General features: G+C 46.0%; 7 non-coding genes and 1 pseudogene across 7 annotated transcripts; all 8 read right to left on the bottom strand.

Moving 5' to 3' along the window:
- Nucleotides 1-1,772: 1,772 nt before the first annotated feature.
- On the bottom strand, nt 1,773-1,963 carry LOC130331716 (U2 spliceosomal RNA). Its single transcript, XR_008874563.1, has one exon. It is a non-coding gene; the product is annotated as a U2 spliceosomal RNA (small nuclear RNA).
- A 2,088-nt stretch (nt 1,964-4,051) lies between these two features.
- Nucleotides 4,052-4,242, bottom strand: LOC130331719 (U2 spliceosomal RNA). Its single transcript, XR_008874565.1, has one exon. It is a non-coding gene; the product is annotated as a U2 spliceosomal RNA (small nuclear RNA).
- A 2,098-nt stretch (nt 4,243-6,340) lies between these two features.
- On the bottom strand, nt 6,341-6,531 carry LOC130331720 (U2 spliceosomal RNA). Its single transcript, XR_008874566.1, has one exon. It is a non-coding gene; the product is annotated as a U2 spliceosomal RNA (small nuclear RNA).
- Nucleotides 6,532-8,623: 2,092 nt separating this feature from the next.
- On the bottom strand, nt 8,624-8,814 carry LOC130331705 (U2 spliceosomal RNA). Its single transcript, XR_008874553.1, has one exon. It is a non-coding gene; the product is annotated as a U2 spliceosomal RNA (small nuclear RNA).
- Nucleotides 8,815-10,900: 2,086 nt separating this feature from the next.
- On the bottom strand, nt 10,901-11,091 carry LOC130331721 (U2 spliceosomal RNA). The gene has a single exon (XR_008874567.1). It is a non-coding gene; the product is annotated as a U2 spliceosomal RNA (small nuclear RNA).
- A 2,094-nt stretch (nt 11,092-13,185) lies between these two features.
- LOC130331653 (U2 spliceosomal RNA) lies at nt 13,186-13,371 on the bottom strand. Its single transcript, XR_008874519.1, has one exon. It is a non-coding gene; the product is annotated as a U2 spliceosomal RNA (small nuclear RNA).
- A 5,389-nt stretch (nt 13,372-18,760) lies between these two features.
- On the bottom strand, nt 18,761-18,978 carry LOC130331671 (U2 spliceosomal RNA; annotated as a pseudogene).
- A 2,088-nt stretch (nt 18,979-21,066) lies between these two features.
- LOC130331650 (U2 spliceosomal RNA) lies at nt 21,067-21,257 on the bottom strand. The gene has a single exon (XR_008874517.1). It is a non-coding gene; the product is annotated as a U2 spliceosomal RNA (small nuclear RNA).
- Nucleotides 21,258-22,095: the final 838 nt, after the last annotated feature.

Here is a 22,095-nt window from a genome sequence, read left to right on the forward strand (position 1 = left end):
CTCCTTGGCTGTCCCCAAACGGTATCAAACCAACACCCACGGGAAGCTGTAAGCATAGAGGACATGCCTGCACCCCATTGGACTTACCTGTGTGGGTTAAACCCGGGTTATTTGACAACCTATGGCGGTGATGGTTCTGCTCAGGCAGAGCAGTGCTGATGCTCCTCATAAAGCTGTCGCTGCTGTGAAGGTTCTAGGTGACATCACAAATCCCTATGGTTACATACACAACAAAGCTGGGTTGTTGTTGTTTACACTCTGCAAGGCCTGTGGAAGTGAGTGACATCATAGCACTGTAGTTCTGAGGGTTCTAGATGGATGCAACAATCTCCTGTTGCTTCTATGAAGGCCATAATAGACGACATCACCAAACAGCTCCATAGTCACATACACAGCAAAGGAGAGATGTTGTTTACACCTAGTGATGTCAGTGGTATTGAGTGACATCACAGCACAGTGCTAAGGCTCCTGGGCCTGGACACAGCAGCGGCTGCAATATCTCAACGGAGAATACGTTTATATATATGTGTGTGTGTGCGCGTATATATATATATATATATATATATATATATATATATATATATATATATATATATATATATTTCTCCGCCGAAATCACTTTTAAACCCATTTCCACCTTTTTTTCCCTTCTCTTCCTCTTACTTTTTTTTCACGTTTTTTTTACGTTTTTCTCCTTTTCGCCTCTTTTCTGGGCGTATTATTCTTCTTTTTCTTCTTTTTTTTCGTCTAATGCATACCCCATCAGTGCAGCAATGCTTATTCAATACCGCCAGCAGATGGAGACACTGGGGGATAATTTTCTAAGGATTTATACTGATTTTTCCTGTCTGAATTTGTCGCACAGAAAGTTGCAGGCCAAATATGTGTGACATTTCTGCGACTTTAGCTTCTAGAGCATTTTTACAACATTATACATAGGTGCTGAATACATAAAAAGCGACTGTTCAGCGACAGACAAGTCGCATCGGCTGAAAGTAGGCCAGAATGTCAGTCCATGTTGGAGCAGGTTTAGATACAGTCTAAAGTATAGATCTCAAAGTCTGTGCACAGAATTTAGCAAGGGCCTCGCACCTTCTGATGCATCAGGTAGGTGCACAATAGCATAGCCTAACCCTCTGTACTTTGGTCTATATTGATGCGGGACATAGACAGCCAGCTGATGACCAATCCATTAGTGCAATGGATGGCTGGAAGCATTTGTCTTTGCCTTTGCAATACCACAGAAGCAATGCATGGTCAATGTACAGCAATGACACACCTGTGTGAACAGCCAGGAGACCCCCCCCCCCCCCCCATGTTATGTTACATAGTTACATAGTTAGTACGGTCGAAAAAAGACATATGTCCATCAAGTTCAACCAGGGAATTAAGGGGTAGGGGTGTGGCGCGATATTGGGGAAGGGATGAGATTTTATATTTCTTCATAAGCATTAATCTTATTTTGTCAATTAGGAACATTCAGCACCCACCCGCTATCAAGGCAGCTGCCTATCATGTCATGCCCTACCTGCACAGGTGTGCTGGCTACTCAAATGATCCAATTAAGGAGGCCATTTAGTCAGCAGCAGCAGAAGTCCTGTGCCTGGACGCTCCAACAGCGGCCAGACACAAGCAGAAGCAGCAGAAGCAGCAGCAGCACCACCTTTTGTTTTTTGGCTGCAGCAGCAGCAAGGCCCACAGGGCTGGCTAGCTGGCTAGCCAGCAAGCAGGTAGCAATGAAAGTAGGAATCTTTCTTTTTAACCCTGTAAGGGGGTGGTGCACTGTACCCGAAGATACTGCCATATCGGGTCAATGCATAGGGCGACGGAAGCAAGCTTCGAAATCGGCCCCCGTTCTCAAAAATCCATTTAATATATGGTCCCCAGATAGGGGACGTATCAGATATTAAACTGATAAGAACAGATACTACACTTGATCTTAGCCAAAAGGCCGAGAAGCGATAACCGTGAAAGGGGCGGGCCCAACAAGGTGCCCTTCATGGGCACTATCACTGCTTGCTGTCAGGGAGGCTGCCAGACAATTTTCCATGCACACTCTGGGCTGGGGGGCAGTCAACCACCAGTACACACAGCAGAACCTAAACCCATACCATTATTGCTAAGCAGCAAGACAGGGGCCCATTGCACTCCCACGGGGCCTTTTTAAATGCAATCCATAACCCGGATTTGCCAGGAACCCTTCTTACTCCTCCTACTTGCATGTGACACTGGGCTTAGGATCTGCATAGGAAACACACACACAAGCACACACCTACCTTTGTTGCCTGCAGATGCCTCCTTGGCTGTCCCCAAACGGTATCAAACCAACACCCACGGAAAGCTGTAAGCATAGAGGACATGCCTGCACCCCATTGGACTTACCTGTGTGGGTTAAACCCGGGTTATTTGACAACCTATGGCGGTGATGGTTCTGCTCAGGCAGAGCAGTGCTGATGCTCCTCATAAAGCTGTCGCTGCTGTGAAGGTTCTAGGTGACATCACAAATCCCTATGGTTACATACACAACAAAGCTGGGTTGTTGTTGTTTACACTCTGCAAGGCCTGTGGAAGTGAGTGACATCATAGCACTGTAGTTCTGAGGGTTCTAGATGGATGCAACAATCTCCTGTTGCTTCTATGAAGGCCATAATAGACGACATCACCAAACAGCTCCATAGTCACATACACAGCAAAGGAGAGATGTTGTTTACACCTAGTGATGTCAGTGGTATTGAGTGACATCACAGCACAGTGCTAAGGCTCCTGGGCCTGGACACAGCAGCGGCTGCAATATCTCAACGGAGAATACGTTTATATATATGTGTGTGTGTGCGCATATATATATATATATATATATATATATATATATATATATTTCTCCGCCGAAATCACTTTTAAACCCATTTCCACCTTTTTTTCCCTTCTCTTCCTCTTACTTTTTTTTCACGTTTTTTTACGTTTTTCTCCTTTTCGCCTCTTTTCTGGGCGTATTATTCTTCTTTTTCTTCTTTTTTTTCGTCTAATGCATACCCCATCAGTGCAGCAATGCTTATTCAATACCGCCAGCAGATGGAGACACTGGGGGATAATTTTCTAAGGATTTATACTGATTTTTCCTGTCTGAATTTGTCGCACAGAAAGTTGCAGGCCAAATATGTGTGACATTTCTGCGACTTTAGCTTCTAGAGCATTTTTACAACATTATACATAGGTGCTGAATACATAAAAAGCGACTGTTCAGCGACAGACAAGTCGCATCGGCTGAAAGTAGGCCAGAATGTCAGTCCATGTTGGAGCAGGTTTAGATACAGTCTAAAGTATAGATCTCAAAGTCTGTGCACAGAATTTAGCAAGGGCCTCGCACCTTCTGATGCATCAGGTAGGTGCACAATAGCATAGCCTAACCCTCTGTACTTTGGTCTATATTGATGCGGGACATAGACAGCCAGCTGATGACCAATCCATTAGTGCAATGGATGGCTGGAAGCATTTGTCTTTGCCTTTGCAATACCACAGAAGCAATGCATGGTCAATGTACAGCAATGACACACCTGTGTGAACAGCCAGGAGACCCCCCCCCCCCCCCCCATGTTATGTTACATAGTTACATAGTTAGTACGGTCGAAAAAAGACATATGTCCATCAAGTTCAACCAGGGAATTAAGGGGTAGGGGTGTGGCGCGATATTGGGGAAGGGATGAGATTTTATATTTCTTCATAAGCATTAATCTTATTTTGTCAATTAGGAACATTCAGCACCCACCCGCTATCAAGGCAGCTGCCTATCATGTCATGCCCTACCTGCACAGGTGTGCTGGCTACTCAAATGATCCAATTAAGGAGGCCATTTAGTCAGCAGCAGCAGAAGTCCTGTGCCTGGACGCTCCAACAGCGGCCAGACACAAGCAGAAGCAGAAGCAGCAGAAGCAGCAGCAGCACCACCTTTTGTTTTTTGGCTGCAGCAGCAGCAAGGCCCACAGGGCTGGCTAGCTGGCTAGCCAGCAAGCAGGTAGCAATGAAAGTAGGAATCTTTCTTTTTAACCCTGTAAGGGGGTGGTGCACTGTACCCGAAGATACTGCCATATCGGGTCAATGCATAGGGCGACGGAAGCAAGCTTCGAAATCGGCCCCCGTTCTCAAAAATCCATTTAATATATGGTCCCCAGATAGGGGACGTATCAGATATTAAACTGATAAGAACAGATACTACACTTGATCTTAGCCAAAAGGCCGAGAAGCGATAACCGTGAAAGGGGCGGGCCCAACAAGGTGCCCTTCATGGGCACTATCACTGCTTGCTGTCAGGGAGGCTGCCAGACAATTTTCCATGCACACTCTGGGCTGGGGGGCAGTCAACCACCAGTACACACAGCAGAACCTAAACCCATACCATTATTGCTAAGCAGCAAGACAGGGGCCCATTGCACTCCCACGGGGCCTTTTTAAATGCAATCCATAACCCGGATTTGCCAGGAACCCTTCTTACTCCTCCTACTTGCATGTGACACTGGGCTTAGGATCTGCATAGGAAACACACACACAAGCACACACCTACCTTTGTTGCCTGCAGATGCCTCCTTGGCTGTCCCCAAACGGTATCAAACCAACACCCACGGGAAGCTGTAAGCATAGAGGACATGCCTGCACCCCATTGGACTTACCTGTGTGGGTTAAACCCGGGTTATTTGACAACCTATGGCGGTGATGGTTCTGCTCAGGCAGAGCAGTGCTGATGCTCCTCATAAAGCTGTCGCTGCTGTGAAGGTTCTAGGTGACATCACAAATCCCTATGGTTACATACACAACAAAGCTGGGTTGTTGTTGTTTACACTCTGCAAGGCCTGTGGAAGTGAGTGACATCATAGCACTGTAGTTCTGAGGGTTCTAGATGGATGCAACAATCTCCTGTTGCTTCTATGAAGGCCATAATAGACGACATCACCAAACAGCTCCATAGTCACATACACAGCAAAGGAGAGATGTTGTTTACACCTAGTGATGTCAGTGGTATTGAGTGACATCACAGCACAGTGCTAAGGCTCCTGGGCCTGGACACAGCAGCGGCTGCAATATCTCAACGGAGAATACGTTTATATATATGTGTGTGTGTGCGCGTATATATATATATATATATATATATATATATATATATATATATATATATATATTTCTCCGCCGAAATCACTTTTAAACCCATTTCCACCTTTTTTTCCCTTCTCTTCCTCTTACTTTTTTTTCACGTTTTTTTACGTTTTTCTCCTTTTCGCCTCTTTTCTGGGCGTATTATTCTTCTTTTTCTTCTTTTTTTTCGTCTAATGCATACCCCATCAGTGCAGCAATGCTTATTCAATACCGCCAGCAGATGGAGACACTGGGGGATAATTTTCTAAGGATTTATACTGATTTTTCCTGTCTGAATTTGTCGCACAGAAAGTTGCAGGCCAAATATGTGTGACATTTCTGCGACTTTAGCTTCTAGAGCATTTTTACAACATTATACATAGGTGCTGAATACATAAAAAGCGACTGTTCAGCGACAGACAAGTCGCATCGGCTGAAAGTAGGCCAGAATGTCAGTCCATGTTGGAGCAGGTTTAGATACAGTCTAAAGTATAGATCTCAAAGTCTGTGCACAGAATTTAGCAAGGGCCTCGCACCTTCTGATGCATCAGGTAGGTGCACAATAGCATAGCCTAACCCTCTGTACTTTGGTCTATATTGATGCGGGACATAGACAGCCAGCTGATGACCAATCCATTAGTGCAATGGATGGCTGGAAGCATTTGTCTTTGCCTTTGCAATACCACAGAAGCAATGCATGGTCAATGTACAGCAATGACACACCTGTGTGAACAGCCAGGAGACACCCCCCCCCCCCCATGTTATGTTACATAGTTACATAGTTAGTACGGTCGAAAAAAGACATATGTCCATCAAGTTCAACCAGGGAATTAAGGGGTAGGGGTGTGGCGCGATATTGGGGAAGGGATGAGATTTTATATTTCTTCATAAGCATTAATCTTATTTTGTCAATTAGGAACATTCAGCACCCACCCGCTATCAAGGCAGCTGCCTATCATGTCATGCCCTACCTGCACAGGTGTGCTGGCTACTCAAATGATCCAATTAAGGAGGCCATTTAGTCAGCAGCAGCAGAAGTCCTGTGCCTGGACGCTCCAACAGCGGCCAGACAAGCAGAAGCAGAAGCAGCAGAAGCAGCAGCAGCACCACCTTTTGTTTTTTGGCTGCAGCAGCAGCAAGGCCCACAGGGCTGGCTAGCTGGCTAGCCAGCAAGCAGGTAGCAATGAAAGTAGGAATCTTTCTTTTTAACCCTGTAAGGGGGTGGTGCACTGTACCCGAAGATACTGCCATATCGGGTCAATGCATAGGGCGACGGAAGCAAGCTTCGAAATCGGCCCCCGTTCTCAAAAATCCATTTAATATATGGTCCCCAGATAGGGGACGTATCAGATATTAAACTGATAAGAACAGATACTACACTTGATCTTAGCCAAAAGGCCGAGAAGCGATAACCGTGAAAGGGGCGGGCCCAACAAGGTGCCCTTCATGGGCACTATCACTGCTTGCTGTCAGGGAGGCTGCCAGACAATTTTCCATGCACACTCTGGGCTGGGGGGCAGTCAACCACCAGTACACACAGCAGAACCTAAACCCATACCATTATTGCTAAGCAGCAAGACAGGGGCCCATTGCACTCCCACGGGGCCTTTTTAAATGCAATCCATAACCCGGATTTGCCAGGAACCCTTCTTACTCCTCCTACTTGCATGTGACACTGGGCTTAGGATCTGCATAGGAAACACACACACAAGCACACACCTACCTTTGTTGCCTGCAGATGCCTCCTTGGCTGTCCCCAAACGGTATCAAACCAACACCCACGGGAAGCTGTAAGCATAGAGGACATGCCTGCACCCCATTGGACTTACCTGTGTGGGTTAAACCCGGGTTATTTGACAACCTATGGCGGTGATGGTTCTGCTCAGGCAGAGCAGTGCTGATGCTCCTCATAAAGCTGTCGCTGCTGTGAAGGTTCTAGGTGACATCACAAATCCCTATGGTTACATACACAACAAAGCTGGGTTGTTGTTGTTTACACTCTGCAAGGCCTGTGGAAGTGAGTGACATCATAGCACTGTAGTTCTGAGGGTTCTAGATGGATGCAACAATCTCCTGTTGCTTCTATGAAGGCCATAATAGACGACATCACCAAACAGCTCCATAGTCACATACACAGCAAAGGAGAGATGTTGTTTACACCTAGTGATGTCAGTGGTATTGAGTGACATCACAGCACAGTGCTAAGGCTCCTGGGCCTGGACACAGCAGCGGCTGCAATATCTCAACGGAGAATACGTTTATATATATGTGTGTGTGTGCGCGTATATATATATATATATATATATATATATATATATATATATATATTTCTCCGCCGAAATCACTTTTAAACCCATTTCCACCTTTTTTTCCCTTCTCTTCCTCTTACTTTTTTTTCACGTTTTTTTACGTTTTTCTCCTTTTCGCCTCTTTTCTGGGCGTATTATTCTTCTTTTTCTTCTTTTTTTTCGTCTAATGCATACCCCATCAGTGCAGCAATGCTTATTCAATACCGCCAGCAGATGGAGACACTGGGGGATAATTTTCTAAGGATTTATACTGATTTTTCCTGTCTGAATTTGTCGCACAGAAAGTTGCAGGCCAAATATGTGTGACATTTCTGCGACTTTAGCTTCTAGAGCATTTTTACAACATTATACATAGGTGCTGAATACATAAAAAGCGACTGTTCAGCGACAGACAAGTCGCATCGGCTGAAAGTAGGCCAGAATGTAATGTCAGTCCATGTTGGAGCAGGTTTAGATACAGTCTAAAGTATAGATCTCAAAGTCTGTGCACAGAATTTAGCAAGGGCCTCGCACCTTCTGATGCATCAGGTAGGTGCACAATAGCATAGCCTAACCCTCTGTACTTTGGTCTATATTGATGCGGGACATAGACAGCCAGCTGATGACCAATCCATTAGTGCAATGGATGGCTGGAAGCATTTGTCTTTGCCTTTGCAATACCACAGAAGCAATGCATGGTCAATGTACAGCAATGACACACCTGTGTGAACAGCCAGGAGACCCCCCCCCCCCCCCCATGTTATGTTACATAGTTACATAGTTAGTACGGTCGAAAAAAGACATATGTCCATCAAGTTCAACCAGGGAATTAAGGGGTAGGGGTGTGGCGCGATATTGGGGAAGGGATGAGATTTTATATTTCTTCATTAATCTTATTTTGTCAATTAGGAACATTCAGCACCCACCCGCTATCAAGGCAGCTGCCTATCATGTCATGCCCTACCTGCACAGGTGTGCTGGCTACTCAAATGATCCAATTAAGGAGGCCATTTAGTCAGCAGCAGCAGAAGTCCTGTGCCTGGACGCTCCAACAGCGGCCAGACACAAGCAGAAGCAGAAGCAGCAGAAGCAGCAGCAGCACCACCTTTTGTTTTTTGGCTGCAGCAGCAGCAAGGCCCACAGGGCTGGCTAGCTGGCTAGCCAGCAAGCAGGTAGCAATGAAAGTAGGAATCTTTCTTTTTAACCCTGTAAGGGGGGGGTGCACTGTACCCGAAGATACTGCCATATCGGGTCAATGCATAGGGCGACGGAAGCAAGCTTCGAAATCGGCCCCCGTTCTCAAAAATCCATTTAATATATGGTCCCCAGATAGGGGACGTATCAGATATTAAACTGATAAGAACAGATACTACACTTGATCTTAGCCAAAAGGCCGAGAAGCGATAACCGTGAAAGGGGCGGGCCCAACAAGGTGCCCTTCATGGGCACTATCACTGCTTGCTGTCAGGGAGGCTGCCAGACAATTTTCCATGCACACTCTGGGCTGGGGGGCAGTCAACCACCAGTACACACAGCAGAACCTAAACCCATACCATTATTGCTAAGCAGCAAGACAGGGGCCCATTGCACTTCCACGGGGCCTTTTTAAATGCAATCCATAACCCGGATTTGCCAGGAACCCTTCTTACTCCTCCTACTTGCATGTGACACTGGGCTTAGGATCTGCATAGGAAACACACACACAAGCACACACCTACCTTTGTTGCCTGCAGATGCCTCCTTGGCTGTCCCCAAACGGTATCAAACCAACACCCACGGGAAGCTGTAAGCATAGAGGACATGCCTGCACCCCATTGGACTTACCTGTGTGGGTTAAACCCGGGTTATTTGACAACCTATGGCGGTGATGGTTCTGCTCAGGCAGAGCAGTGCTGATGCTCCTCATAAAGCTGTCGCTGCTGTGAAGGTTCTAGGTGACATCACAAATCCCTATGGTTACATACACAACAAAGCTGGGTTGTTGTTGTTTACACTCTGCAAGGCCTGTGGAAGTGAGTGACATCATAGCACTGTAGTTCTGAGGGTTCTAGATGGATGCAACAATCTCCTGTTGCTTCTATGAAGGCCATAATAGACGACATCACCAAACAGCTCCATAGTCACATACACAGCAAAGGAGAGATGTTGTTTACACCTAGTGATGTCAGTGGTATTGAGTGACATCACAGCACAGTGCTAAGGCTCCTGGGCCTGGACACAGCAGCGGCTGCAATATCTCAACGGAGAATACGTTTATATATATGTGTGTGTGTGCGCGTATATATATATATATATATATATATATATATATATATATATATATATTTCTCCGCCGAAATCACTTTTAAACCCATTTCCACCTTTTTTTCCCTTCTCTTCCTCTTACTTTTTTTTCACGTTTTTTTACGTTTTTCTCCTTTTCGCCTCTTTTCTGGGCGTATTATTCTTCTTTTTCTTCTTTTTTTTCGTCTAATGCATACCCCATCAGTGCAGCAATGCTTATTCAATACCGCCAGCAGATGGAGACACTGGGGGATAATTTTCTAAGGATTTATACTGATTTTTCCTGTCTGAATTTGTCGCACAGAAAGTTGCAGGCCAAATATGTGTGACATTTCTGCGACTTTAGCTTCTAGAGCATTTTTACAACATTATACATAGGTGCTGAATACATAAAAAGCGACTGTTCAGCGACAGACAAGTCGCATCGGCTGAAAGTAGGCCAGAATGTCAGTCCATGTTGGAGCAGGTTTAGATACAGTCTAAAGTATAGATCTCAAAGTCTGTGCACAGAATTTAGCAAGGGCCTCGCACCTTCTGATGCATCAGGTAGGTGCACAATAGCATAGCCTAACCCTCTGTACTTTGGTCTATATTGATGCGGGACATAGACAGCCAGCTGATGACCAATCCATTAGTGCAATGGATGGCTGGAAGCATTTGTCTTTGCCTTTGCAATACCACAGAAGCAATGCATGGTCAATGTACAGCAATGACACACCTGTGTGAACAGCCAGGAGACCCCCCCCCCCCCCCCATGTTATGTTACATAGTTACATAGTTAGTACGGTCGAAAAAAGACATATGTCCATCAAGTTCAACCAGGGAATTAAGGGGTAGGGGTGTGGCGCGATATTGGGGAAGGGATGAGATTTTATATTTCTTCATAAGCATTAATCTTATTTTGTCAATTAGGAACATTCAGCACCCACCCGCTATCAAGGCAGCTGCCTATCATGTCATGCCCTACCTGCACAGGTGTGCTGGCTACTCAAATGATCCAATTAAGGAGGCCATTTAGTCAGCAGCAGCAGAAGTCCTGTGCCTGGACGCTCCAACAGCGGCCAGACACAAGCAGAAGCAGAAGCAGCAGCAGCACCACCTTTTGTTTTTTGGCTGCAGCAGCAGCAAGGCCCACAGGGCTGGCTAGCTGGCTAGCCAGCAAGCAGGTAGCAATGAAAGTAGGAATCTTTCTTTTTAACCCTGTAAGGGGGTGGTGCACTGTACCCGAAGATACTGCCATATCGGGTCAATGCATAGGGCGACGGAAGCAAGCTTCGAAATCGGCCCCCGTTCTCAAAAATCCATTTAATATATGGTCCCCAGATAGGGGACGTATCAGATATTAAACTGATAAGAACAGATACTACACTTGATCTTAGCCAAAAGGCCGAGAAGCGATAACCGTGAAAGGGGCGGGCCCAACAAGGTGCCCTTCATGGGCACTATCACTGCTTGCTGTCAGGGAGGCTGCCAGACAATTTTCCATGCACACTCTGGGCTGGGGGGCAGTCAACCACCAGTACACACAGCAGAACCTAAACCCATACCATTATTGCTAAGCAGCAAGACAGGGGCCCATTGCACTCCCACGGGGCCTTTTTAAATGCAATCCATAACCCGGATTTGCCAGGAACCCTTCTTACTCCTCCTACTTGCATGTGACACTGGGCTTAGGATCTGCATAGGAAACACACACACAAGCACACACCTACCTTTGTTGCCTGCAGATGCCTCCTTGGCTGTCCCCAAACGGTATCAAACCAACACCCACGGGAAGCTGTAAGCATAGAGGACATGCCTGCACCCCATTGGACTTACCTGTGTGGGTTAAACCCGGGTTATTTGACAACCTATGGCGGTGATGGTTCTGCTCAGGCAGAGCAGTGCTGATGCTCCTCATAAAGCTGTCGCTGCTGTGAAGGTTCTAGGTGACATCACAAATCCCTATGGTTACATACACAACAAAGCTGGGTTGTTGTTGTTTACACTCTGCAAGGCCTGTGGAAGTGAGTGACATCATAGCACTGTAGTTCTGAGGGTTCTAGATGGATGCAACAATCTCCTGTTGCTTCTATGAAGGCCATAATAGACGACATCACCAAACAGCTCCATAGTCACATACACAGCAAAGGAGAGATGTTGTTTACACCTAGTGATGTCAGTGGTATTGAGTGACATCACAGCACAGTGCTAAGGCTCCTGGGCCTGGACACAGCAGCGGCTGCAATATCTCAACGGAGAATACGTTTATATATATGTGTGTGTGTGCGCGTATATATATATATATATATATATATATATATATATATATATATATATATTTCTCCGCCGAAATCACTTTTAAACCCATTTCCACCTTTTTTTCCCTTCTCTTCCTCTTACTTTTTTTTCACGTTTTTTTACGTTTTTCTCCTTTTCGCCTCTTTTCTGGGCGTATTATTCTTCTTTTTCTTCTTTTTTTTCGTCTAATGCATACCCCATCAGTGCAGCAATGCTTATTCAATACCGCCAGCAGATGGAGACACTGGGGGATAATTTTCTAAGGATTTATACTGATTTTTCCTGTCTGAATTTGTCGCACAGAAAGTTGCAGGCCAAATATGTGTGACATTTCTGCGACTTTAGCTTCTAGAGCATTTTTACAACATTATACATAGGTGCTGAATACATAAAAAGCGACTGTTCAGCGACAGACAAGTCGCATCGGCTGAAAGTAGGCCAGAATGTCAGTCCATGTTGGAGCAGGTTTAGATACAGTCTAAAGTATAGATCTCAAAGTCTGTGCACAGAATTTAGCAAGGGCCTCGCACCTTCTGATGCATCAGGTAGGTGCACAATAGCATAGCCTAACCCTCTGTACTTTGGTCTATATTGATGCGGGACATAGACAGCCAGCTGATGACCAATCCATTAGTGCAATGGATGGCTGGAAGCATTTGTCTTTGCCTTTGCAATACCACAGAAGCAATGCATGGTCAATGTACAGCAATGACACACCTGTGTGAACAGCCAGGAGACCCCCCCCCCCCCATGTTATGTTACATAGTTACATAGTTAGTACGGTCGAAAAAAGACATATGTCCATCAAGTTCAACCAGGGAATTAAGGGGTAGGGGTGTGGCGCGATATTGGGGAAGGGATGAGATTTTATATTTCTTCATAAGCATTAATCTTATTTTGTCAATTAGGAACATTCAGCACCCACCCGCTATCAAGGCAGCTGCCTATCATGTCATGCCCTACCTGCACAGGTGTGCTGGCTACTCAAATGATCCAATTAAGGAGGCCATTTAGTCAGCAGCAGCAGAAGTCCTGTGCCTGGACGCTCCAACAGCGGCCAGACACAAGCAGAAGCAGAAGCAGCAGAAGCAGCAGCAGCACCACCTTTTGTTTTTTGGCTGCAGCAGCAGCAAGGCCCACAGGGCTGGCTAGCTGGCTAGCCAGCAAGCAGGTAGCAATGAAAGTAGGAATCTTTCTTTTTAACCCTGTAAGGGGGTGGTGCACTGTACCCGAAGATACTGCCATATCGGGTCAATGCATAGGGCGACGGAAGCAAGCTTCGAAATCGGCCCCCGTTCTCAAAAATCCATTTAATATATGGTCCCCAGATAGGGGACGTATCAGATATTAAACTGATAAGAACAGATAAGGTTTCAACAAAATTTTATTGAATAAATAAGAAACCATACAGAATTTAAAATGCAAAATAATAAAAGGTTCACAAAAGTTTTAAAATACAAATAATAAAACCAGTTATAAAAGGAGAAAAAATAAAAATGGCAGGATAAAACATTATACAAATGTCATAAAAACTGATTATATTGTTATTTCGTTCCATAGAGGCAGACACCACATGGATGCTGCCTCGCTGGCCCCCAACTGTTTCTTGTCTCTTAGGTAATAGATGTACATCTCACTCAGGGCCAGCTTTATACAGTTTTTAACATCAATAAAATCATGTTTAAAAAGTAAGATGTTCCTAACTTTCCAGATGGCATTTTTAAAACAATTAATAATCATCCAGCAGATCATCTGCTGTTTAAAATTGGGGCAGTTAAAAAGACCGTAAAAGACACATTCGTGATTAAAATCTTTTAGGCCGCAGGCCCACTTCAAAAGTGGGCCTACCTTCCTCCAAAGCTCCCGTGCAAAAGGGCAGTTCCAAAATATGTGCAGCACCGTTTCGTCCACTCCGCAGCCATCTCTCGGGCACTTGGCTCTCGCCACCAGTCCTCGCCTGTGCTGGAACTCACGAGTAGGGAGGCACTGGTGGACGATTGCCCAGGCAAGATCCCTGTGTACATTCGCCAGAAACTTCCCGTACACGTTCCGCCATACCTTTTTGGATCTTGCCTGTGTGAAATTGGACACTGCCAGGGTAACCTCACTCCGCCTGAGGACCTTTGATACCTTTCTCTGGTCCCCCAGTATGTCAGGCTCCAAATCTTGGAGACCTAGGAGCCTGACTGTCTTTTCCAACACCACATAATGTTTTGGGGGACACAGAAGCACCGGAGCGTTCAGAGGGATGCGCAACCATCTTTTAAAAACCATGCCCGCAGCGTACCTTAAAAAGCAGCTAAAAATGCCATCGGATTTAATAATTTTAAAACAGAAACAAAAATACTTTATGTAAAAGAAAGTAAAAAGGTTAGGAACATCTTTCCCGCCATTATCTTTACTTTTGTACATAAAATCACGCTTTAATTTCTCCATTTTTGAACCCCATAAAAAAGTAAAAACAATTCTAGTTACTTTTTTAATGTATAAAATAGATGGAGGAAATACCATGGCAATGTATAGCATAATAGGGAGTAAAACCATCTTTATTATTAAAATCTTCCCCTCCATGGTAAGGTTTCTAAGATTCCACATTAAAATCTTCTTCTCCATCTTAGCTATAGCTGAATCCCAGTTAGGGCTCCCATCATTGACCTGGTTAAAAACAATACCTAAAACTTTAATTTGATCCTGTTGCATTGTGACTCCTGGGGTGATGGATGAATCCCAGGAGCCAATATAAAAACAGTCACATTTATCTGTGTTTAGCTTAAAACCAGAGACCTCGCAGAAATAGCTGGTGTTCCTCAATGCCCCCCTCATGGATGGAGAGTCCGGGCACAGTATGGTGACATCATCCATGTACCCCAACACCTTTAGATGGGTCCCTCCTCCACCAGGTATCGGTACGCCTCTTACTACCCGGTCTTTTCTGAGGAGGGCCATCAGTGGTTCGATTGCGCAAATAAAAAGGAGTGGGGACAGGGGGCAGCCCTGTTTGACACCTGATAAAAGAGGAACACCGCTGGTTAAAAAGCCATTAACAGAGACTTGACTAAAACAGGATCGGTATAAAAGCATGATTCGGCTTAAAATCGTTTCAGGCACTGCCATCTTTTTAAGAACTAAAAACAGGTATTCATGGGAGACCCTATCAAAGGCTTTTTCAAAGTCTAAGGATAAAATTGCTACAGTTTGATTTCTATCCTTAAAATACCATAAAACATCTCTTAAAATATTTAGGGATTCAGCTATAGACCTTCCAGGTACCCCACAAACCTGATTTGGGTGAATTAATTTATGAATAAAAGGTTTAAAACGGACAGCTAATAACTTGGCTAAAACTTTATAATCGACATTTAAAAGTGTGATGGGGCGCCAATTTTTTAGCATATCCTTTTCACCCTTTTTAAAAAGTAATGATACAATCCCCCTCCTCCAGGAAGGGGGAAGTTCATTAACAATAAAAGTTTCTTTATACAATAAAACCATATCATCCTTTAAAATATCCCAAAAAGCTAAATAAAATTCGATGGGTAAACCATCTTCCCCAGGGGCCTTCCCACTAGAAAAACTTTTAAAAACAAATAAAAGTTCATCTAAGTTAAGATCACGGGATAAAACCTCCTGGTCTAAAACATCTAGCTTAAAATCAAGGGAATTAAGAACATGTTCTAAAAAGGATGGATTAAGATCTTTCTTATTAAAAAGAAGCTGGTAGAAGTTAAAAACTGCATCTAACATGCCTTTTGGAGTGGATTCACCCTCAAGGTTTTGGATGATATCCCTCCTATTCATCACTTTTTTAAAAAAGAAACGGGAACATTTCTCGCCCTCCTCCAGGTGCTGCACATGTGAGTTAAAAATGATTTGTTTCCCTTTCTTTTCTATGGCATGTTTTATTTCAGTTTTAAGGTTTAAAATATCATTTTCTACATCCATACCAGCTTCTTTCAATTTAAAAAGTACATTTAAACGCATGTTAAGAACATAAAACCACTGTTTTTCCATTTTTGCCTTCTTCTTACCTGCTTTGATAAAAAAAAACCTGATTTTAGATTTGGTGCCCTCCCACCAGTGCAGCATAGGCTCGTGGGGTTTTCTTTGTGATTGCCAGCATTGGTAGGTCCGCACAAACTCCTCTTTTATCTCAGGGTCCTCTAGGAGTGTGGTGTTTAATCTCCAGAGGCCCCTTTTTGCTTTTTGCTCCCCCTCTAGCTCCAGGACCACCAAGAAGAGCTTATGATCAGAGAAGATATTCTGCTCGAGCGTGCATTTCAGGGGTTTAAAAGCTCTAGAGGAAAAACTAAAATCGATTCTGGAGCTCACTCTTCCATTGGACCATGTGGCGCCCGGGTCCTCCGGCAAGAGATCCTTCCAGCAATCTTTCAAGTTAAAATCATCAATAAAATTTTTAAGCAGGTAAGAAGTGCGGTCTTTACGATTAATATCCCCACCCTGCCGGTGTTCCCCATCACGTATGCAGTTAAAATCACCTCCCACCAGCAGGGGGGAAGACCCAACACAAAACAGTGGTAAAATTTCAAATAGTTCTGCCCGCTCCTGTTTATCAGGAGGGGCATACACATTTAAAACACGAATTAAAAGTCCATTAAAATATAGATGAATTAAAAGAGCTCTGCCAGGCACAATCTCAGTTACTGTATGAATAGAAAAGGACTGGCCTCGGCAGAGCAGCCCAACACCCACAGAACGACAGTCATTTGCACCGGACCATATGGATGGGCCCAGCTTCCAGTCTTCTTTTAAGTCTTTATAGTCCATTTTACTAGGGATTCCACATTCTTGTAGCAGGCAAAGGTCAAAGTCACATGTCTCTAGATAAGAAAATAAAGCAGCCCTGCGATCAGGGCTCTTTAAGGACCTCACATTGAGTGAGGCAATTTTTACAGGGATAGGCATAGTTTATGGAGAGTCCGTGCTTGGAGAATCAAAGTCAATAATAAGCTGCGTACCGTCATCCCCCGCCTGCGGGGTCATCAGCTCCTTAATGTTCTGAGGGTCGGAGCTTGAGATCGATGATGCCCCGACCCTGAGCTCGCTCTCGTCCGAACTACGGCACGCCGCTTTCCTTTGAATGTCTTCCTCTTCTTCTTCTCTTTGTCTTTTAAATGTCATACTGCTGTCCATATCCTCTGTGTTGCTCTCACTCGATGTAATCTCTGGCCCCCGGCTGATGGATCTGCGTCTTCTTTCATCTTTTGACGACTGGAACTGCTGCACAGGGGCCTGTGAGGCCTCTTTTCCGGAACCTTTGCCGCTACCTTGGGAAGTTTTCATCGCTTGTTCCCCAGCAAGCGTTGCTGAGGACTGTTGCTCCAACTTCCCCATCGATCGACGATGGCCAGTTTTACCCACCGGGTCCACTGCTGGCGGGGCAGCAAACCCTGGTTTGGCGCCACTTGTCTTCTTGGCCCTGTCCTGTATAGGCGGAGTAACAGGACCGGGCTCAGACCTGGCCACCTGGCTCCCCTTCCGGCGGGCTTTCACCGGGGCCTCTTCGTCCGGAGCAGGGCGACCCTGGGCCAAGCCAGTACCTGGCTTATGCTGCAATTTTGGGTCCACCTCTGCCCCCACCGAGGCCCGTCGGCTGCCACCCGCCACAGGTGAGCCCCCTTCAGAAGTTTCGGCGGGCTCTTGAGCCAGGTAGGAAGTCGATCGACGTCTTTCAATTTCCCGGGCAGTAAACTCGATCACCCGCCCGGGCTTCGTGGAATCCCCATGGCCTCCCCCCAGCACTACCACCGGTGGGCCCCCCGATGGAGCACCAGAGGTCTTGGGCCTGGACCCATCAGTACCTGCCTTCTGGGGTTTGGGCATCTTAAAAAAGGACGTCTTTTGTCCTGTCCCCTCTTTGGGTGGGCCCAGCCTTGACCCACCCATCGTAGTTTTTGCTTTATGGGGACAGGAATTAAAATCATGATTTTCCTCTCCGCAGAGGTTACACCTTATCGTATGGCTACATCTTGAGGCTATGTGACCTTCTTGGCCACACCTATTGCAGCGAATCACACGCTCCGCGCCGCAGGTCTCCTGGGTGTGGCCAAACCTCAAGCAATTTCGGCAATACATAGGCATTTGAGGATAGAACAGGAAGCCCCGAACTCTCCCGATGGCAAAATTTGGGGGCGGATGGCAAAGACCCCCAATACCACCGGGATCCTTACGGAGCTTGACCCAGAACTTCCTCTTGCCGTTCCAGAACCGCACGGAGTTCAATATTTTGTTTGCGAATCGCACCTCTTCGCAGTATCGCCGAAGAAAAGTGGCTATATCCTCCGTGGTCACATGAGGGCTGTGCATAGCCACCACCAACGGTATATGTTCCTCACCATAGAGGAACTGGAACGAAAGACCGTCGAGTCGATCGTCCCTCTGGTCCGCACCAGACAAGGTTGCATAGATGTTATCGCAACACGCCGTGGCCGTGAAGGTGACGGTATACAGGCCACGGCTTTCCTGGTCATTTAGACACAGGATGTCCTCCCTATTGAGGCGGAAGTAGTCAAGAAGAATCACCTCCGCAATGAAGCGGAGGTTCTTCAACTGACGATGGCTCTCCGACACCTCTATGCGGATGGTATTTCGCATCGACATTTCCCCAGAGGGGAAAGCCCAGGAGAACGGCATCTTCCACACCCAGGGACTAAGCCCCTTCCCCAATAGCAGCAGGGGCTCGGAATCCCGCTATAAAAGCGGAACCCTTACCCAAGGCAGAGGTCGGGGGTACCCTAGGTGCTTCCGAAGCTACAGGTAACGCTCAACGTACCGAAAATGCCTTCTGAGACACAAGGTCCCAGAGACAGGGGGATCGCAACCCGTTGTCTGTGGACTAAGCCCGCTCCCCAATAGCAGCAAGGGGGTGAAGTCCCTCCGTAAGGAGAGACAATCCCCCAAGGCCGAGAAGCGGGGTACCACAGACACCTTCCGACCAGACCAAATGCAGATACTACACTTGATCTTAGCCAAAAGGCCGAGAAGCGATAACCGTGAAAGGGGCGGGCCCAACAAGGTGCCCTTCATGGGCACTATCACTGCTTGCTGTCAGGGAGGCTGCCAGACAATTTTCCATGCACACTCTGGGCTGGGGGGCAGTCAACCACCAGTACACACAGCAGAACCTAAACCCATACCATTATTGCTAAGCAGCAAGACAGGGGCCCATTGCACTCCCACGGGGCCTTTTTAAATGCAATCCATAACCCGGATTTGCCAGGAACCCTTCTTACTCCTCCTACTTGCATGTGACACTGGGCTTAGGATCTGCATAGGAAACACACACACAAGCACACACCTACCTTTGTTGCCTGCAGATGCCTCCTTGGCTGTCCCCAAACGGTATCAAACCAACACCCACGGGAAGCTGTAAGCATAGAGGACATGCCTGCACCCCATTGGACTTACCTGTGTGGGTTAAACCCGGGTTATTTGACAACCTATGGCGGTGATGGTTCTGCTCAGGCAGAGCAGTGCTGATGCTCCTCATAAAGCTGTCGCTGCTGTGAAGGTTCTAGGTGACATCACAAATCCCTATGGTTACATACACAACAAAGCTGGGTTGTTGTTGTTTACACTCTGCAAGGCCTGTGGAAGTGAGTGACATCACAGCACTGTAGTTCTGAGGGTTCTAGATGGATGCAACAATCTCCTGTTGCTTCTATGAAGGCCATAATAGACGACATCACCAAACAGCTCCATAGTCACATACACAGCAAAGGAGAGATGTTGTTTACACCTAGTGATGTCAGTGGTATTGAGTGACATCACAGCACAGTGCTAAGGCTCCTGGGCCTGGACACAGCAGCGGCTGCAATATCTCAACGGAGAATACGTTTATATATATGTGTGTGTGTGCGCGTATATATATATATATATATATATATATATATATATATATATTTCTCCGCCGAAATCACTTTTAAACCCATTTCCACCTTTTTTTCCCTTCTCTTCCTCTTACTTTTTTTTCACGTTTTTTTACGTTTTTCTCCTTTTCGCCTCTTTTCTGGGCGTATTATTCTTCTTTTTCTTCTTTTTTTTCGTCTAATGCATACCCCATCAGTGCAGCAATGCTTATTTAATACCGCCAGCAGATGGAGACACTGGGGGATAATTTTCTAAGGATTTATACTGATTTTTCCTGTCTGAATTTGTCGCACAGAAAGTTGCAGGCCAAATATGTGTGACATTTCTGCGACTTTAGCTTCTAGAGCATTTTTACAACATTATACATAGGTGCTGAATACATAAAAAGCGACTGTTCAGCGACAGACAAGTCGCATCGGCTGAAAGTAGGCCAGAATGTCAGTCCATGTTGGAGCAGGTTTAGATACAGTCTAAAGTATAGATCTCAAAGTCTGTGCACAGAATTTAGCAAGGGCCTCGCACCTTCTGATGCATCAGGTAGGTGCACAATAGCATAGCCTAACCCTCTGTACTTTGGTCTATATTGATGCGGGACATAGACAGCCAGCTGATGACCAATCCATTAGTGCAATGGATGGCTGGAAGCATTTGTCTTTGCCTTTGCAATACCACAGAAGCAATGCATGGTCAATGTACAGCAATGACACACCTGTGTGAACAGCCAGGAGACCCCCCCCCCCCCCCATGTTATGTTACATAGTTACATAGTTAGTACGGTCGAAAAAAGACATATGTCCATCAAGTTCAACCAGGGAATTAAGGGGTAGGGGTGTGGCGCGATATTGGGGAAGGGATGAGATTTTATATTTCTTCATAAGCATTAATCTTATTTTGTCAATTAGGAACATTCAGCACCCACCCGCTATCAAGGCAGCTGCCTATCATGTCATGCCCTACCTGCACAGGTGTGCTGGCTACTCAAATGATCCAATTAAGGAGGCCATTTAGTCAGCAGCAGCAGAAGTCCTGTGCCTGGACGCTCCAACAGCGGCCAGACACAAGCAGAAGCAGAAGCAGCAGAAGCAGCAGCAGCACCACCTTTTGTTTTTTGGCTGCAGCAGCAGCAAGGCCCACAGGGCTGGCTAGCTGGCTAGCCAGCAAGCAGGTAGCAATGAAAGTAGGAATCTTTCTTTTTAACCCTGTAAGGGGGTGGTGCACTGTACCCGAAGATACTGCCATATCGGGTCAATGCATAGGGCGACGGAAGCAAGCTTCGAAATCGGCCCCCGTTCTCAAAAATCCATTTAATATATGGTCCCCAGATAGGGGATGTATCAGATATTAAACTGATAAGAACAGATACTACACTTGATCTTAGCCAAAAGGCCAAAAAGCGATAACCGTGAAAGGGGCGGGCCCAACAAGGTGCCCTTCATGGGCACTATCACTGCTTGCTGTCAGGGAGGCTGCCAGACAATTTTCCATGCACACTCTGGGCTGGGGGGCAGTCAACCACCAGTACACACAGCAGAACCTAAACCCATACCATTATTGCTAAGCAGCAAGACAGGGGCCCATTGCACTCCCACGGGGCCTTTTTAAATGCAATCCATAACCCGGATTTGCCAGGAACCCTTCTTACTCCTCCTACTTGCATGTGACACTGGGCTTAGGATCTGCATAGGAAACACACACACAAGCACACACCTACCTTTGTTGCCTGCAGATGCCTCCTTGGCTGTCCCCAAACGGTATCAAACCAACACCCACGGGAAGCTGTAAGCATAGAGGACATGCCTGCACCCCATTGGACTTACCTGTGTGGGTTAAACCCGGGTTATTTGACAACCTATGGCGGTGATGGTTCTGCTCAGGCAGAGCAGTGCTGATGCTCCTCATAAAGCTGTCGCTGCTGTGAAGGTTCTAGGTGACATCACAAATCCCTATGGTTACATACACAACAAAGCTGGGTTGTTGTTGTTTACACTCTGCAAGGCCTGTGGAAGTGAGTGACATCATAGCACTGTAGTTCTGAGGGTTCTAGATGGATGCAACAATCTCCTGTTGCTTCTATGAAGGCCATAATAGACGACATCACCAAACAGCTCCATAGTCACATACACAGCAAAGGAGAGATGTTGTTTACACCTAGTGATGTCAGTGGTATTGAGTGACATCACAGCACAGTGCTAAGGCTCCTGGGCCTGGACACAGCAGCGGCTGCAATATCTCAACG

The sequence above is a fragment of the Hyla sarda genome, unplaced genomic scaffold (genome assembly GCF_029499605.1).
Source record: "Hyla sarda isolate aHylSar1 unplaced genomic scaffold, aHylSar1.hap1 scaffold_353, whole genome shotgun sequence".
Taxonomy (NCBI): Eukaryota; Metazoa; Chordata; class Amphibia; order Anura; family Hylidae; genus Hyla; species Hyla sarda.